Here is a 19,608-nt window from a genome sequence, read left to right on the forward strand (position 1 = left end):
ATGGAGGCCTGGATTTGGAGTCACCCCCAAAATTAAAGTGGAATAACACACTACAGGCTGATCCAACTCTGATGTAATGTCCTTAAAACAAGTCAAAATGAGGCTCAGTATTGTGTGTGACCTCCACGTGCCTGTATGACCTCCCTACAACGCCTGGGCATGCTCCTGATGAGGCTGAGTATTGTGTGTGACCTCCACGTGCCTGTATGACCTCCCTACAACGCCTGGGCATGCTCCTGATGAGGCTGAGTATTGTGTGTGGCCTCCACGTGCCTGTATGACCTCCCTACAACGCCTGGGCATGCTCCTGATGAGGCTGAGTATTGTGTGTGGCCTCCATGTGCCTGTATGACCTCCCTACAACGCCTGGGCATGCTCCTGATGAGGCTGAGTATTGTGTGTGGCCTCCATGTGCCTGTATGACCTCCCTACAACGCCTGGGCATGCTCCTGATGAGGCTGAGTATTGTGTGTGGCCTCCACGTGCCTGTATGACCTCCCTACAACGCCTGGGCATGCTCCTGATGAGGCTGAGTATTGTGTGTGGCCTCCACGTGCCTGTATGACCTCCCTACAACGCCTGGGCATGCTCCTGATGAGGCTGAGTATTGTGTGTGGCCTCCATGTGCCTGTATGACCTCCCTACAACGCCTGGGCATGCTCCTGATGAGGTTGCGGATGGTCTCCTGTGGGATCTCCTCCCAGACCTGGACTATAGCATCCGCCAACTCCTGGACAGTCTGTGGTGCAACGTGACGTTGGTGGATGGAGCGAGACATGATGTCCCAGATGTGCTCAATCGGATTCAGGTCTGGGGAACGGGCGGCCAGTCCATAGCTTCAATGCCTTCATCTTGCAGGAACTGCTGACACACTCCAGCCACATGAGGTCTGGCATTGTCCTGCATTAGGAGGAACCCAGGGCCAACCTCACCAGCATATGGTCTCACAAGAGGTCTGAGGATCTCATCTCGGTACCTAATGGCAGTCAGACTACCTCGGCGAGCACATGGAGGGCTGTGCTGCGGGCTGGTATGTTTATGCACAATCACCAGGGACCTTCCCAGCCTGATAATATCAGCTCTCAGTTGTCTGCTTTAATTAACTTTGCTGGTTACATGGGGGGATACACCACGTCATTTTTTTTTGTTTGTTTTTTTATTTAATCATTAAAAGCTGCCTGATAAGCTCCACAGGGTGCAAAGTTATTATATGTTGGGTGGTTGTGCAATTATTTGTCTATATGTCTGTTCCTATGTCTAAATGTCTCTCTGTACGTCTGTTGGTCAATATATCTGTCTATCTATCTACTCAATCTATCTCCATTATCTATCTCCATGTCATTTATTGCTGTCTAAAAACGCTAGAAAAATGCAGGAAAAAAAGCACGTTTTTGCCGCTGCGTTTTTCCTGCCAAGAGATGTGGAAATGCTGCAGAAATTTCTGCTTTCAAATAAGTGTGAACATACCCTTAGGGTTTTGCATATGAGCATAACACACATGCAGGGGATGTAGCTCAGTGGTAGAGCGCATGCTTTGCATGTATGAGGCCCCAGGTTCAGTCCCCGGCATCTCCATTGTCATGTATTCCACAGAGATCACTCTATATCTCACCATGCTGTCACTGTGTCAGGATTTCATCAGGGATTCCAACATATGGAATATATGTTAATGCCCTCTGTACAGTCACTGCCAGCTTCACAATAGCCCAATTATTAATATTACTCGCTGCCACCACCGGCTGAGTTTGAAATATAGTACAAGGCCTTGCCTGGCCAAACGCCTGCATTCTGGTAGTGTATGGCTTCTGGGAAGGGAACGATTACAGGACAAAAGAAACAGAACGATTAGACTTTATATTTAATCCAAATGGGAGGCAGTGTTTAGGAAAACTATACAAAAATGTTTACAAAAGGAGACAATACAATACATTAATAGTTACACCAAATAATAAGGATTAAAGAAGAGACTTACTATAAGATCGCTGAGACGATTCAATATAGGTGGATTTGATTTGAACGTTATCGAATATGACCCATTGCTTATAGTATCTATACCCCCCAGCCAACTATTTTATGCTGAAGGGAGAGACCCCCCTGGGATGACGTCACAGGGACTGGGCTCTAGCCTGCACATTTTATTAAAAACTTCTGGGATAACTCATCGCTCGTTGATCCCAGAATCCCAAAAGTGATACCATATTTCTATTATGATTTTACCTTCATTTAAGGACCACACACTGCATAGTTGCGACCTGCTATCCTAGTGCTTTAGTGCTACAGCTCCATGGAGGGGTTTGATAAAATATGCATAGCGTTATGTGATATTTCAGTTTTTCTTTTTTAATAATTTTGCAAAAATTTCTACATTTCAGTTTTTTTTCAGTCAAGATGGGGTGCAGAGTGTACTTTAATGAGGAAAAAATGAACTTTTTAGAGTTTACCAAATGGCTGCAATGAAACAAAGAGTGAAACATTTAAAGGGGTCTGAATACTTTCCGTATCCAATGTATTGCTCCATACAGTATGGGCCCCATATAATGCTCCATACAGTATGGCCCCATATAATGCTCAATATAGTATGGGCCCCATATAATGCTCCATACAGTATGGCCCCATATAATGCTCCATACAGTATGGGCCCCATATAATGCTCCATACAGTATGGCCCCATATAATGCTCAATATAGTATGGCCCCATATAATGCTCCATACAGTATGGGCCCCATATAATGCTCCATACAGAAAAAAAATAATAATCAAATACTTCCCTCTCCTTGTTCCCCGCTGGCCGCAGGTCCTGTCTCCACAGCGTGTTCCGGCTCTCTGCACTGTGACTGCCCAGCACAGAGGGGGCGCTGTAGTGATCGCGCCCTCTTCCCTGAGATGTCACAGAGTCGGAAGACACCGGAGCTGCGGAGGAACGTGGAGAGATGAGTATCGCGAGCAGTTTAAAGCAATGTGGGACGCGGTGCCAGAGCCCATGCTGTACTGCTCTGCCAGCTATATAGTGGCCGATTCCGGGTACTGCACACCTGACCCTATTCATATGATCTGCAGTACCCCGCTGTAGCCACTATGCAGTTGTTGGCGCTGTGCTGTTCCAGTCTGCAAATAATCACATCCTACCGGCACCAAGAACAGCTGATCACGCGTGCCGGGGGTCGCGTCCCCATTAATCTGATATTGGTCGCCTATCCTAAGGGTAAGTCATCAATATAAAAGAGCTGGACATCCCCTTTATCTGTTGCCACTACCCCTATACCAACTAATGGTAAATCCCTCCCTCACTTATCATTATGTGCTGCTAATGTTACGTAACAACATTCTATATAGTGAAGTCACAACCAGACATAGAGATGGTAAATATTATTTATTTTTAGGAACATTTGGACAAATAATGGAATATATGAGGATATCATAGTCTGGGGCTGCAGCTGTTATCAGCATCTCTGCACATGATGGAATCAGGGTCTCTATGAAGCAGATGAGGGATCTGTGGATCATTATGGAAATGATCTGTAACTTCTGCAGATTTCTGTAAAGAGAAGACACCAAATTATTACATCTCATCAATAGATTCCCAGTAAAAAGTTAATAATCAGCTGGAAAATATAAAAAAGCAAATTCTAATATCTACTTACATGAAGGACAAGTCATTGTGATCTAATTCCTCAATGTTCTCCAGACTTGGATCATCCTTCTATGAAAAGGAGAAAAGAACAATTACTTATATGTCACATGTGATATAGATATCATGGGGCAGCGGGAATGAGAGGTGACTTACCATCGGGTGTTTTTGGGGTGTTCATGGCCCTTCATGCTTGGTAAGATGTTGACCAAAGCTGATGGTAAACTAAAGAGAGATCAGAACAGCAGGAGGTTAAAGGTGATATTTTTTACAGTCTTGTAATGAATGTAGTGTTAATGTATGCATTGCTCCCTTACCTGGGCTGGGGGTCAGTATGTTCTCCACCACTGTCTGCACCATGAACATGGTGCTTCAATGGAAGCAGTGGTTACGGCACAGGGGGCACAGAGGTTTGGAGCGGAGCCATCTAGTAATACATCCCTGATGGAAGGTGTGGTCACATGGAAGGACCGTGACCTGCTCTCCGATCTCATATTCGGTCATACAGATGATACATGACTCGGCCTCCTCCTGTGCGGTTACATCCCTTGTTGGGAGATTTGCAATTAGCAGTGCTCTCCTGTGAACCCAATGCTGCCGCCTCTGCCGCACAGGTAGATTTTGTGCAGGTGGCTCCACAGCATTGCTGTCGCTCTGACGTCCATCACTGGTAGAAGGTCTTTCCTCGTCTCTTGGAGGAGACCGTCCATCACTAGTAGAAGGTCTCTCCTGCACAGGTAGGTTTTGTGCAGGTGGCTCCACCTGTGGCAGTGGTGGTGTCATCACACCCACTTCCTCCAGTTGAATGGGTGGGAGGGGACGGCCGCCATCCCTGCTGCTCTCTCCGGAGGGCTCTGCAGGGGCTGGTCTTAGAGGAGAGCGGCTTCTATCCCTGCTCTCTTCCTGTCCTCTACGCCGTGGAGGATCTCTGGCCCGTCTCCCTCTCCTCTCAGTGACAGCATTGCTGTCTCTCTGACGTCCATCACTGGTAGAAGGTCTTTCCTGATCTCTTGGAGGAGACCTCCTTCCATCACTGGTAGAAGGTCTTTCCTGATCTCTTGGAGGAGACCTCCTCCGTCCATGGACAATTATGGCCTGACCTATAAACAAATAAGAATTTATCTGAATTATTTCCAATTTTAGTAAACACTTTTTGGCTATAGTGATGGGTCCTTCTACTGCTGTGGTGTTTAGGGAGAGGGGAACCCTAGAAAGAATTGACTTTATTTTGGCCTTAGTTAACCTGCACTGTCTGTCCTGAAATGTGTCCCCTCATACCCCAGGGATATCTCCTCCCAGGAAAGCCCTATAGTGTGGGAATATTGTGGATCTCCCCCAAATATTTCCCTTACCTTGATTTTCTGGTCGGCGCAGCCATGCCTCATTGTCAGCAATCAGCTGGCGCAGCTCCCGGGCGCTCATGACTTAGGTACCTGGAGCTGGCTGATAGAATATTGGAGAACTAAGCTCTCCGGTGGCACCGGTGTTATTGTGCTCTGATCAAAGATCAAGAAGAAGAAATGGAAGTAATCACCAGATGTGTAACACAAACTAGTTTGCTCTTCCACAACCAAAGTGAAGTCTCAGCAAAAGCATCAACTCAAGAAATGGCGCTGATGTCACAGTGCTCAGAGATTATATACCCTCAGGACATTCCATGATGTCATTATGACATCATAACTGAGTGACCCCCTAATCCTGAGCATTGTGACATCAGAGCAGCCAGGCCGCCATGTTTGCTGCCAACTGGTGAATGAGGCAGAGAATGTGGAATAGAAATATCCCATCTGATTAATAGAATATAAATGTATATAAATCTGTGTTGGAAAAGATAGAAAAATCAGTTTTCTCCATGTTTGTAAATAGTCGTTTTTTTGCTTTGGTAGATATTATATACATGTTATATATGGTGTAAATTATCCTCTGCTGTAAATGATAAGAATGGAATGTTATTCTTTATCATTTATAGTTGTGGGTGATACATTATTGCTAAACAATAAACAACTCACCGACCTGTCAGGGAAATGATCAGGTTATATAAATGAGTGAAAATAGAATAAATAATAATAGAAGGTAAAGTATACAAATGCCTCTAAAAAAAAAAGTCATCAGTTTTTTTTACTTTTCTGTACCACCAGGGCCGTCCTACATGACATACATGGATTTTACCTGGGTGTCTCGTGCCCCTATAATAATGTGTCCATATCACTCAGTTACCCCAAATCCACAAAACTATCTATTAGAACAGGACCTGGACTGGTAATCTTCCTACCTGGCAGATTCCCTGTGGACGCCTCGGGTGGGCTGGTCAGTGGATCACCAGCAAGGTGCAGATTTAGCCCTCCTAAAGTATAACAATAGTACAGTGGTGGCCAAAAGTATTGGCACCCCTGCAATTCTGTCGGATGATACTCAGTTTCTTCCTGAAAATGATTGCAATCACAAACTCTTTGGTATTATTATCTTCATTTAATTTGTCTTCAATGAAAAAAAACAAAAAGAATTGTCCTAAAGCTAAATTGGATATAATTCCACACCAAACCTAGAAAAGGGGGTGGACAAAAGTATTGGCACTGTTTGAAAAATCATGTGATGCTTCTCTAATTCATGTAATTAACAGCACCTGTAACTTACCTGTGGCACCTAACAGGTGTTGGCAATAACTAAATCACACTTGCAGCCAGTTAACATGGATTAAAGTTGACTCAACCTCTGTCCTGTGTCCTTGTGTGTACCATATTGAGCATGGAGAAAAGAAAGAAGACCAAAGAACTGTCTGAGGACTTGAGAAACCAAATTGTGAGGAAGCATGAGCAATCTCAAGGCTACAAGTCCATCTCCAAAGACCTGAATGTTCCTGTGTCTTCCGTGCGCAGTGTCATCAAGAAGTTTAAAGCCCATGGCACTGTGGCTAACCTCCCTAGATGTGGACGGAAAAGAAAAATTGACGAGAGATTTCAACGCAAGATTGTGCGGATGGTGGATAAAGAACCTCTACTAACATCCAAACAAGTTCAAGCTTCCCTGCAGTCCAAGGGTACAACAGTGTCAACCCGTACTATCCGTCGGCGTCTGAATGAAAAGGGACTGTATGGTAGGATACCCAGGAAGACCCCACTTCTTACCCCGAGACATAAAAAAGCCAGGCTGGAGTTTGCCAAAACTTACCTGAGAAAGCCTAAAACGTTTTGGAAGAATGTTCTCTGGTCAGATGAGACAAAAGTCGAGCTTTTTGGGAAAAAGCATCAACATAGAGTGTACAGGAAAAAAAAGAGGCATTCAAAGAAAAGAACACGGTCCCTACAGTCAAACATGGTGGAGGTTCCCTGATGTTTTGGGGTTGCTTTGCTGCCTTTGGCACTGGACTGCTTGACCGTGTGCATGGCATAATGAAGTCTGAAGACTACCAACAAATTTTGCAGCATAATGTAGGGCCCAGTGTGAGAAAGCTGGGTCTCCCTCAGAGGTCATGGGTCTTCCAGCAGGACAATGACCCAAAACACACTTCCAAAAGCGCTATAAAATGGTTTGAGAGAAAGCACTGGAGACTTCTAAGGTGGCCAGCAATGAGTCCAGACCTGAATCCCATAGAACACCTGTGGAGAGATCTCAAAATGGCAGTTTGGAGAAGGCACCCTTCAAATATCAGGGACCTGGAGCAGTTTGCCAAAGAAGAATGGTCTACAATTCCAGCAGAGCATTGTAAGAAACTCATTGATGGTTACCGGAAGCGGTTGTTCGCAGTTATTTTGGCTAAAGGTTGTGCAACCAAGTATTAGGCTGAGGGTGCCAATACTTTTGTCCGGCCCATTTTTGGAGTTTTGTGTGAAATGATCAATGATTTGATTTTTGCTTCATTCTCTTTTGTGTTTTTTCCTTGCAAGCAAATTAAATGAAGATAATAAGACCAAAGAATTTGTGATTGCAATCATTTTCAGGAAGAAACTGAGTATTATCTGACAGAATTGCAGGGGTGCCAATACTTTTGGCCACCACTGTAACTATAACAATAGTATGTTTGCATACTATAGCGCTACAGAGTGCTACTTTATTTGTTGGTTATATATGGAGATGGCTACTCTTAGTAAGCACCTGTACACACCGGTTTTCTGTTTTGAAAGTGACGGTCAGTCTTTTGATATTTGTATACATAGGATTTCTGAATGATCACTCCACCCCTAAGCCTCAGGAGGTTTTAATTATAGCAGGATCCTACCCTCCCATATACATGTAGACTTTAGTATAAGATTGGATTCACACTAGGTAGGTTCCTGGCAACGAGAGTCGCCTTACCATGGCTATCGGGTACACATGAATTGGCTAATTTATGCGCTAAGAATTCTCATTTATTTCTATTTTCTAGAGCAGTAATGCAATTCAAATTTCATACATTTCATGTTTTCATGCTATAGCGCTACAGAGTGCTACTTTATTTGTTAGTTATATAGATGGCAACTCTTAGTAAGCACCTGTACAGACCAGTTTTCTGTTTTGGAAGTGACGGTCAGTCTTTTGATAGCTGTTATTAATAACCAGGGAACATTTTGGGCTAATGGCCCCTTTCCCTGGCTAGTAATATCAGCCCCCAGCAGACGGCTTTCCCTCTGCTGGTTATGAAAATTTGGCCAGAGCCCCCTCTGTTTTTTTAATCTAATTCTTTATTTTACACATAATGTACACTGGGCTTGCTGACTACAATTTCCATCACTGTCGCCTGCTCGCGCTGATCTCAGGCAACAATGATATGAGCTGCATTCAGCTCCCGGCGCATGTCCAGCACTCCGGCATTCAAAAGTCTCGCATTAGAGCTACCGCCGTCAGACCCGGTGGCTTGAACTCCGGTAACCTTGTAGAGTTCAAAGCCACCGGGTCTCCCGGCAGTTGCAAGGCCCAGAAACCTCATGGGAAACTTTGAGGGACATTTTAGGTTTTGGAAGTTTCCAGCTGCTGGAACACCTAGTGGCAGCGAACTAAGGTTACTTTAGGTGTGTATTTTACTGTGCTTGTTAATAAAAAAAGAGAAGTGGGGTCCCTCGTAATTTTTATAATCAGCAAAGGGAAAATCAACGGCTGGTGGCTGATATTATTTGGGAACAGGCCAATAGCCATAAAGATTCCCAGGCTATTAATATCAGCTCACAGCTGTTTGCTTAGCCTTTACTGCTTATTATAGGGGAGACCCCAAACAAAAATTGATGTGGGGTCCCCCTATATTCACTAACCATCAAAGGCTAAACAGACAGCTGCGAGATGATATTAATAGCTTAGGAAGTGGCCATGGTTATTGGCCCCCTCCTAGACTAAAAACATCAGCTCTCATCCGCCCCAGAAATGGTACATCAATAAAATGTGCCAAATCTGATGCTTAGCCTCTGCTCTTCCCACTTGTCTTGATGCGATGACAAGTGGGTTAATGATTGTGGGGTTGACGTCAGCTGTTTTATGGCCGCTAACATCAAGCCCACAAGTTAGTAATGGAGAGGCATCTATAAGACTCCCTATTACTAACCCAATAATCAGATTGTAAAAAAACACACCCAGAATAAAGTCCTTTATTTGAAATAAAGACAAACACTCCTTTATTAAAATAAAAATAAAAAAGTATTATATTCACCTTTACACCTAATTCACCAAAGCCTTTGTCCCCTGTAAAAGAGAAAAAAATAAAAAAACACCATAATGCTCACCTTAACACCTAATCCCTGATGCCCTTGTCACCTGTAAACGACAAAAAGTAGTAAACCACCATAATACTCACCTGTCTGCCGTGAATATAATCCATACTGTCCCACGACAATCCGGATGACTTGGAGAAGAGTCACATCAGCAGTCACTAATGTGACTGCTCTCCACGACAGCCCGCTCACACTGACACAAGAGTGTAATCTCTCCTGCAGGTGATGCCGCCTTTCTACCGCTGTTGATGGCCTGCAACCAATCATCAGACATAAGCAATATCAGGAGATCATCATGGGGTGCAGTGCTTGTCACGGTGCGTATCTGGGAGGTAAGTGCTCTATGCTTTCTTCTTAAATCATTGGGACAATAGAAAAGCGCCATCCAGTAGGGAACAATCTCTTTAAAATACGGGAAAAGGAGAATTGCATTTTTTTTTAATCTGTTCAATAAAAGGCATAAAAAATAAAATCGCCTCCTTTTTTCCCCATATTTTAAATATAAACAAATAATGAAAAAATTAAAGAAAAATAGTTTTGTCTTGTCCCTAATAGTCCAGACTATGAGAATATGATGTTATTTATGCTGCATGATTATAAAAGAGAAAAAATAATAGAGAAAATCTATTAGTAGATAGTCATAGATTAGTGACTCTTGGAGATGAGAACAAATCCATGGGTGTCCATACAGGGGATGTAGCTCAGTGGTAGAGCGCATGCTTTCCCTGTATGAGGCCCCAGGTTCAATCCCCGACATCTCCATGTTTTGTGATAAAAAAACTAGTAAAGCTTCCAAATATTCAGGAATCTGATACGTGTGAGTATACAGCGGCTCGTCTGTCTGGGTGTAACACAGAACTAAATATCAGATATTTGCTTTTGAAAATGTTATGCAGAGTGATTGTTGGACACTAGGGGGCAGTGTAATCAGCACAATACACCTACATACATCGCTAGAGACTAGAGAGGAGGAAATCAGTTTTCAGGACCAGCGGCCGCAACAGTTATTCTGTGGCCGCTGGACAGGAGCCCCCCAAACCTAATCCCACCTGCTGGTATATTATGTGAGTGCTGTGTGCTATTAGTACAGTGGGGAAAATAAGTATTTGATACGCTGCTGATTTTGCCAGGGGCGGACACAGACTGTAGTGAGCCCCACATAACACTGCATACAGAATACTGGCCCCCATATAACGCTCCATGCAGGCTGTTCCCCCCTTACAATGCCCCATTACACGAGCGATATCTATTGTGAATTCTACAATAGCCCAGAAACCGGCAAATCCTCACAGCGCACAGTGCAGACCGGACAGTATAGTCCTCCATACAGTATTATGGGCACCATATAATGCTCCATACAGGATACTGACCCCCTTATAATGCTCCATACAGGATACTGGCCCCCATATAACGCTCCATACAGGATACTGACCCCCTTATAATGCTCCATACAGGATACTGGTCCCCATATAATGCTCCATACAGGATACTGGTCCCCATATAATGCTCCCTACAGGATACTGGTCCCCATATAACGCTCCATACAGGATACTGTCCCCCATATAATGCTCCATACAGAATACTGACCCCCATATAACACTCCATACAGAATATTGGCCCCATGTAATGCTCCATGCAGGCTGTTCCCTCCTCATAATGCCCCATGCAGGATGTCACACATCCCCCCACCAGATAATGCCCCATGCAGGATGTCACACACCCCCCCACCATATAATGCTCCATGCAGGATGTCACACCCACTTTCCCCCCACCATATAATGCCCCATGCCCCATACATGAAAAAAATAAAAAAAATCCAATACTTACCTCACTTCTTACCTGCTGCTGGCGCTGCTCCGGACTCCAGCGTCGCCCGCGTCTTCCCGCTCTGCACTGTGACAGGTCAGGAGAGAGCGCGCGCGGTGTAAAGACATCACCGCGCCCTCTGACCTGAGACGTCACAGTCAGAGGACGCGGAAGACGCTGAGGAGGCACGGGGAGGGGTAAGTATTGTGCCGGCGCCGTCACATGACCGGAGATGTCCCTGCGCTCAGCATGGTGCCGGGGAACCATGTGGAGCGCAGGGACATCTCCGGTCATGTGACGGCGGGAGGTCCTGCGGGGGGGCTCCATGAAGAGACGCACAAGAGGGGGGTCCCGAAGGGGCCCCGACCGGCCGGGCCCCATGCTGGAGTCAGGGCAGTCATGCCCTGATGGCGGCCCTGCTGGAGGCTGGAGGGGCCCCCTCTCCCTCGGGGGCCCCCGTTCAATGAACCGGCTGCACAGGCGGTAGTTCCGCCCCTGACTCCACCAGCAGAATAGTGTGTGCAGCTCTGGATTATAATACAGGATGTAACTCAGGATCAGTAATGTAATGAATGTACACAGTGACTCCACCAGCAGAATAGTGTGTGCAGCTCTGGAGTATAATAAAGGATGTAACTGAGGATGACTAGAGAATCAGTAATGTAATATATGTGCACAGTGACTGCACCAGCAGAATAGTGAGTGCAGCTCTGGAGTATAATGCAGGATGTAAGTCAGGATCAGTAATGTAATGAATGTAGACAGTGACTGCACCAGCAGAATAGTGAGTGCAGCTCTGAATTATAATACAGGATGTAACTCAGGATCAGTAATGTAATGAATGTAGACAGTGACTCCACCAGCAGAATAGTGTGTGCAGCTCTGGAGTATAATAAAGGATGTAACTGAGGATGAGTAGAGAATCAGTAATGTAATATATGTGCACAGTGACTGCACCAGCAGAATAGTGAGTGCAGCTCTGGATTATAATACAAGATGTAACTCAGGATGAGTAATGTAATGTATGTACACAGTGACTGCACCAGCAGAATAGTGAGTACAGCTCTGGAGTATAATACAGGATGTAACTCAGGATCAGTAATGTAATGTATGTACACAGTGACTGCACCAGCAGAATAGTGAGAGCAGCTCTGGAGTATAATACAGTATATAACTCAGGATCAGTGCAGGATCAGTAATGTAATGTATGTACACAGTGACTCCACCAGCAGAATAGTGAGTGCAGCTCTGGAGTATAATACAGGATGTAACTGAGGATCAGTAGAGGATCAGTAATGTAATGTATGTGCACAGTGACTGCACAAGCAGAATAGTGAGTGCAGCTCTGGAGTATAATACAGGATGCAAGTCAGGATAAGTACAAGATTAGTAATGTAATATATGTACACAGTGACTGCACCAGCAGAATAGTGAGTACAGCTCAGGATTATAATACAGGATGTAACTCAGGATCAGTAATGTAATGTATGCACACAGTGACTGCACCAGCAGAATAGTGAGTGCAGCTCTGGAGTATAATATAGGATGTAACTAAGGATCAGTACAGGATCAGTAATGTAATGTATGTACACAGTGACTGTACCAGCAGAATAGTGAGTGCAGCTCTGGAGTATAATACAGGATGGAACTCAGGATCAGTAATGTAATGTATGTACACAGTGACTGCACTAGCAGAATAGTGAGTGCAGCTCTGGGGTATAATAAGGGATGTAACTCAGGATCAGTACAGGATCAGTAATGTAATATATGTACACAGTGGTGCACCAGCAGAATAGTGAGTGCAGCTCTGGAGTATAATACAGGATGTAACTCAGGATCAGTAGAGGATCAGTAATGTAATGTATGTACACAGTGACTACACCAGCAGAATAGTGAGTGCATCTCTGGAGTATAATACAGGATGTAGCTCAGGATCAGAACCGGATCAGTAATGTAATGTATGTGCACAGTGACTGCACCAGCAGAATAGTGAGTGCAGCTCTGGAGTATAATACAGGATGGAACTCAGGATCAGTAATGTAATGTATGTACACAGCGACTGCACTAGCAGAATAGTGAGTGCAGCCCTGGAGTATAATACAGGATGTAACTCAGGATCAGTACAGGATCAGTAATGTAATATATGTACACAGTGGCTGCACCAGCAGAATAGTGAGTGCAGCTCTGGAGTATAATACAGGATGTAACTCAGGATCAGTACAGGATCAGTAATGTAATGTATGTACACAGTGACTGCACCAGCAGAATAGTGAGTTCAGCTCTGGAGTATAATACAGGATGTAACTCAGGATCAGAACCGGATCAGTAATGTAATGTATGTGCACAGTGACTGCACCAGCAGAATAGTGAGTGCAGCTCTGGAGTATAATACAGGATGGAACTCAGGATCAGTAATGTAATGTATGTACACAGTGACTGCACTAGCAGAATAGTGAGTGCAGCTCTGGAGTATAATACAGGATGGAACTCAGGATTAGTAATGTAATGTATGTACACAGTGACTCCACCAGCAGAATAGTGAGTGCAGCTCTGGAGTATAATAAAGGAATTAACTGAGGATGAGTAGAGGATCAGTAATGTAATGTATGTACACAGTGACTGCACCAGCACAATAGTGAGTTCAGCTCTGGAGTATAATACAGGATGTAACTAAGGATCAGTACAGGATCAGTAATGTAATATATGTACACAGTGACAGCACCAGCAGAAAAGTGAGTGCAGCTCTGGAGTATAATACAGGATGTAACTCATGATCAGTACAGGATCAGTAATGTAATGTATGTACACAGTGACTGCACCAGCACAATAGTGAGTTCAGCTCTGGAGTATAATACAGGATGTAACTCAGGATCAGTACAGGATCAGTAATGTAATGTATGTACACAGTGACTACACCAGCAGAATAGTGAGTGCAGCTCTGGATTATAATACAGGATGTAACTCAGGATCAGTAATGTAATGTATGTACACAGTGACTGCAGCAGCAGAATAGTGAGTGCAGCTCTGGAGTGTAATACAGGATGTAACTCAGGATCAGTAATGTAATGAATGTACACAGTGACTCCACCAGCAGAATAGTGTGTGCAGCTCTGGATTATAATACAGGATGTAACTCAGGATCAGTAATGTAATGAATGTACACAGTGACTCCACCAGCAGAATAGTGTGTGCAGCTCTGGAGTATAATAAAGGATGTAACTGAGGATGACTAGAGAATCAGTAATGTAATATATGTGCACAGTGACTGCACCAGCAGAATAGTGAGTGCAGCTCTGGAGTATAATGCAGGATGTAAGTCAGGATCAGTAATGTAATGAATGTAGACAGTGACTGCACCAGCAGAATAGTGAGTGCAGCTCTGAATTATAATACAGGATGTAACTCAGGATCAGTAATGTAATGAATGTAGACAGTGACTCCACCAGCAGAATAGTGAGTGCAGCCCTGGAGTATAATACAGGATGTAACTGAGGATCAGTAATGTAATGAATGTACACAGTGACTACACCAGCAGAATAGTGTGTGCAGCTCTGGAGTATAATAAAGGATGTAACTGAGGATGAGTAGAGAATCAGTAATGTAATATATGTGCACATTGACTGCACCAGCAGAATAGTGAGTGCAGCTCTGGAGTATAATGCAGGATGTAAGTCAGGATCAGTACAGGATCAGTAATGTAATATATGTACACAGTGACTGCACCAGCAGAATAGTGAGTGCAGCTCTGGATTATAATACAGGATGTAACTCAGGATCAGTAATGTAATTTATGTACACATTGAATGCACCAGCAGAATAGTGAGTGCAGCTCCGGAGTATAATGCAGGATGTATCTCATGGTCAGTAATGTAATGTATGTACACAGTAACTCCACCAGCAGAATAGTGAGTGCAGCTCTGGAGTATAATAAAGGAAGTAACTGAGGATGAGTAGAGGATCAGTAATGTAATGTATGTGCACAGTGACTGCACCAGCAGAATAGTGAGTGCAGCTCTGGAGTATAATACAGGATGTAAGTCAGGATCAGTACAGGATCAGTAATGTAATATATGTGCACAGTGACTGCACTAGCAGAATAGTGAGTGCAGCTCTGGAGTATAATACAGGATGTAACTCAGGATCAGTACAGGATCAGTAATGTAATGTATGTACACAGTGACTGCACCAGCAGAATAGTGAGCGCAGCTCTGGAGTATAATACAAGATGTAACTCAGGATCAGTAATGTAATGTATGTACACAGTGACTGCACCAGCAGAATAGTGAGTGCAGCTCTGGAGTATAATACAGGACGTAACTCAGGATCAGTACAGGATCAATAATGTAATGTATGTACACATTGACTGCACCAGCAGAATAGTGAGTGCAGCTCTGGAGTATAATACAGGATGTAGCTCAGGATCAGTAATGTAATGTATGTACACAGTGACTCCACCAGCAGCATACTGGGTGCAGCTCTGATCAGCTGCTAGTCAGTGTGCTGATTACGGGTGTGGTGGCTGCAGATCCTGCTGTGAGCTCCTGATCTCTGAGAACCAACACCTCTCCACCTGGGGACCTGCTCTCTCTCTTTCCCGGAGGGAGAGCTGGTTTCTGGGATGAGTGATGGAGCCAAGTCCCATTCTTCTGCTTCCCGAACCAGGCCGGCGGGGGGCAGAAGAAACCAGCAACCGGCCTGCACATCAGAGGACTCGGGGGTGAGACGCTGCACCAGGAGTCACAGCAATGTGGCTCCTACTCCCCCCGGGATTGTGGAGACCCCCAGAAGCCGCAAGGCTTCCAGCATGGAGGAAAAGCCTGACAGCGGCGTGCAAGATGGCGCTCCTTCCGGAGGAAAGCTGAGTGCTCACGGAGGTGAGGCCGACCTCCCTGAGGGGGGGTGGGCGCAGCAGGGACCCCGGGAGTCTGTGTCCACATATGCCTCCCGGGTCATGATCCACCTCCGTGAGTATGAAGATGCCAGTAAGCTCATCAGGAGGCTACGGGAGGAGCTGCGCTGCACAAGCGCCAAAGCTGCAGGGGCCTCCAAACCAAGGAAGGCCAAGCTCCAAGCCAAGGTAAAAAGACTGAGCAGCGAAATTCAACGCCTGGAACTTAGGAAAGCCACCATCAGGGAGCAGAGTGGTCCTTTCAAAGAAAAAATTATAAATGAAGACTGCTTTAGAGAAATGGCTGATACCAGAGAGCAAAGGCAGATGGGGCTGCAGCCTGAGAGCCAGGTGGATGATGAGAGTGATGATGACCAGCAGGAAGCCCCACCTGGTAGCCTGCAAAGTCACCCGCAGGCCACGTGCAGCGAGCTCCCTGCAGGACAGGCGACAGTGACATCCGGTCGCAGTTCTGCCGGCTCTGGGGAGGACAGTGACAGCAGCGGCCAGGGAGGGGCGCTAATGGCGGAGATTAAACTCCTGGAGTCCCCAGTGTGCCTCCAAAGCTTCCATCTTGGTGACGATCTACCAGAAGAGGCACCTGGGGGCCACAAAAAGGCAAAGAAGACCAAGCCAAAGCTGCAGGAAGCGGTTAGATACGTATATGCCCCCCTCCCTGTACCCCCTGAGTCGGCGGCAGGCTCAGCTCGCTGTATAAGTCCCGTTGCTCAGCCCAGCCCGGGTTCTGCTGTGGATCCGGTGCAAAGGCGCGGGGAGATTACAGAGCGCGGTAGTGAGGCGCAGAGCTCCGTCTCTGCTTGTAGTAGTGGGGACGTAGCAGGAGGTGCATCAGCCGAGAGGCTGGACAGTGAGGGCGGCCCGGCGGCGGGCGTTCCATCAGGCCACGATGCTGTGGTGCGCTCCTCAGTGGGAGGGGGGAGCAGCCCGGTGTCGGGGGCAGCTCCGGTAGCCTCGGCTCCTCTGAATGCTGTTGCCGCTGATCACTTAGTTGAGAAGCGGCGGCAGTGTGAGGGGGCAGTTGGGGCTGAGCGCTCCGGTCCTCCCACGAAAGTGCTATTTTGTGTTGGCGTTGCTGGTCCGGAAGATCCTGATGCTAAAGATCAGCGGCGCCTAACTGCAGCTAGAGATCAGCGGCACATTATACCAAATGCCAAACAGCGGAAATTACCGACCGATGATGTGGAGGGCACACATAAGACCGGGGGTGAGGTCGCCTCCAGTTCTATGGAGGTGACTGAGCCCCTTGTGCCTGATGCGGAGGTCAAAAGGTCATCCACCATTGTTACTGGTCCAGCAGGAATGAATGTGGTGGTGGAGGTGAATGAGGATAATTCATTGTCTGGTGGTGTGGTTGCTGGTTTGGTGGAGGGTAAGATGGAGGTGGGTAATGGTGATACTGTTGGGGCTGACGTGGTCACTGGTCCGGTTGCCCCCCCGGGGGTGGCAACACCTGTCCGGAGTTATGCCAGTGTCACCTCCGGGGCAAATAGGGCATCCTCCTCGTCTCCGGGCTTTGGGGACGGCATGTTGCAACGTCGCCTTCTGGAGGCTCTAAAGAAGGGGGAGAGATCACTAATGGTAGAGGGTCGAGAGGTTGATCTATCGTTCTGGATAGAGAGGCATGGCCTCGGGGCCTTCCGAGAGCAAAAAGGGGGAGATAGTGTGGTCCCTCCCAACAGCCGGGCCAGGCAGTGTGCGTAGGAATGTGGTCCGTCTTCGGTGGAGGGGCAGTGATGCATGTCCTCCAAGGTCTAAAGTTGAGGAACTCCTGCTGAGGATGGGCTTCAAGGCGATTGACATCTACGTCTTGATACATCCCTATTCCACGCCTGAGTTTGATGTCAGCTTTGTTCGGCCGGAGGGGCTTGAGCTCTTCTGGGCGAATTATGAGTTGGCAAAAAATGAGCCCGGCTGGCGAGACTTTGCCGTTCAGGCAGTGTCTCGCCAAAAACAGATCAAGAAAGTGACCGTGATGACTCGTAATGAGTCGCTTTCTTGCTATGACATCATGACTTCGCTTGGTCGGTATGGAGAGGTGGTGGAGATGCCAAAGAAAAACCGCGACGAGTTTGGTATCTGGTCAGGGGCTGGACGTTTATGGTAAAACTTAAGCGTTCAGGTGGTACGGTTGCCCACATTCCATCGTCTGCCTTCCTGGGTAGGGATCGTGTCCTGGTCTTCTACCAGGGGCAACCGAAGCTCTGTCACAGGTGCGGCGACCCCACACACTTCAGTGCAAACTGCACTGTGCAGAAATGCGCGTTGTGTGGGGGTGTCGGCCATCTTGACGCCTCTTGTGTGGAGATTAGGTGCCACCTGTGTGGTGAGTTAGGTCACCCATTCAGCCGTTGTCCTCGCTCCTTTGCTAATGCAGTCGAGACCCCGGTGGGAGTAAGCCGTGAGGCCGATTCTGCTGGGGAGGGGACTAGCAGGGGTGGGGGAGCTGAGGGGCCAGGGAAGAAAAGCAATAAAAAGACGCCTGCCCAGCTGAGGCGTCTAGACAAGCGCAGACAGGAGAGGGAGCGGGGCGAGCCCCAGACTACCGGGGCAGCCCCTGTCCTGGATGCCAGTCTTGCTGCTGAGGCCCCGAGGGATGATGAGTTGGATGAGGAGGTCAGGAGGATCCACAGGGAGGAAACTGCCTCTTCTTCAGAATCCTCCCATTATGAAAGTATGGATGAGGATAATAAGCGGTGGCTAGAGAACAAGCGTAAGCTCGGCACCAAAAAGAAGAAAAAGAAGGGAGATAAAACATCTTCTCCCACTCTGACCAAGGTACCTAAGGAAGTTAAAACCGACTCCCCTCTAGTTGGTCTTTCTAACCGGTTCCAAGCCCTTGATAACATTTCTTCCTCTGAGGAGGAGGCTGAGGGTGAAGATCCGGCTTCAGCGGAGCTTACAGGGGGTGCCGAGTCTCCTTCTCCTGGGGATGCAAGGTCCTTGGGGGGAGGGAATGGCCCAGAGTCCGGAGACGAGGACGAAAAAAGAAGGAAAAATGTGGGAATGGACACCTCTGTGTCATTAAAGAGGGGGAAGGATTCCTCCTCTGAGGCAGAGGATAAGGGGAGTGGGAAGAAGAAAGTCATCTAACTCAATCACCAATGATGGCGGTACCCACTCCGTTGACGCTGGCGTCCATTAATGTCGCCAGCATTAAGTCAAACATGGCTAGATTTGCGGCCTTTGATTTTCTCAGCCGGGTTGAAGCTGACATTTTCTTTTTGCAAGAGACCAGGCTGCCAAATATGGCAGAGGTGTTTATAGCTAAGAGGGAGGGGAGACTCGGGCCCTCCTATTGGTCTCTTGCGGCTGAGCCGTATAGCGGAGTGGCGGTCCTTTTTACCGCACCGGTAGAATGCCGACGGGTTATTGAGTTAGAAATGGGGAGGTGCCTGATATTAGATGTCCTCATGAAGGTACAAGAGCTTCGGCTCATTAACATCTATGGTCCCCAATCTAAATGGGACCGGAAGTGTCTCTTTATGAGGATCAAGCCCTACCTTTTTATGAGTCGGCAGGTCGTCTTTGGAGGGGACTTCAACACTGTCACGAGGCCCCGGGATAGAGGAGGTTCCAGAGACAAGCTGACT

General features: G+C 46.7%; 1 non-coding gene across 1 annotated transcript; it reads left to right on the top strand.

Annotated features, from left to right (window-relative positions):
• The first annotated feature begins 1,503 nt into the window (after positions 1 to 1,503).
• On the top strand, positions 1,504 to 1,575 carry TRNAA-UGC (transfer RNA alanine (anticodon UGC)). The gene has a single exon. It is a non-coding gene; the product is annotated as a tRNA-Ala (tRNA).
• Positions 1,576 to 19,608: the final 18,033 nt, after the last annotated feature.

Source organism: Phyllobates terribilis, unplaced genomic scaffold (assembly GCF_046119375.1).
Source record: "Phyllobates terribilis strain yellow unplaced genomic scaffold, ASM4611937v1 Scaffold_3__8_contigs__length_932513732, whole genome shotgun sequence".
Classification (NCBI taxonomy): domain Eukaryota; kingdom Metazoa; phylum Chordata; class Amphibia; order Anura; family Dendrobatidae; genus Phyllobates; species Phyllobates terribilis.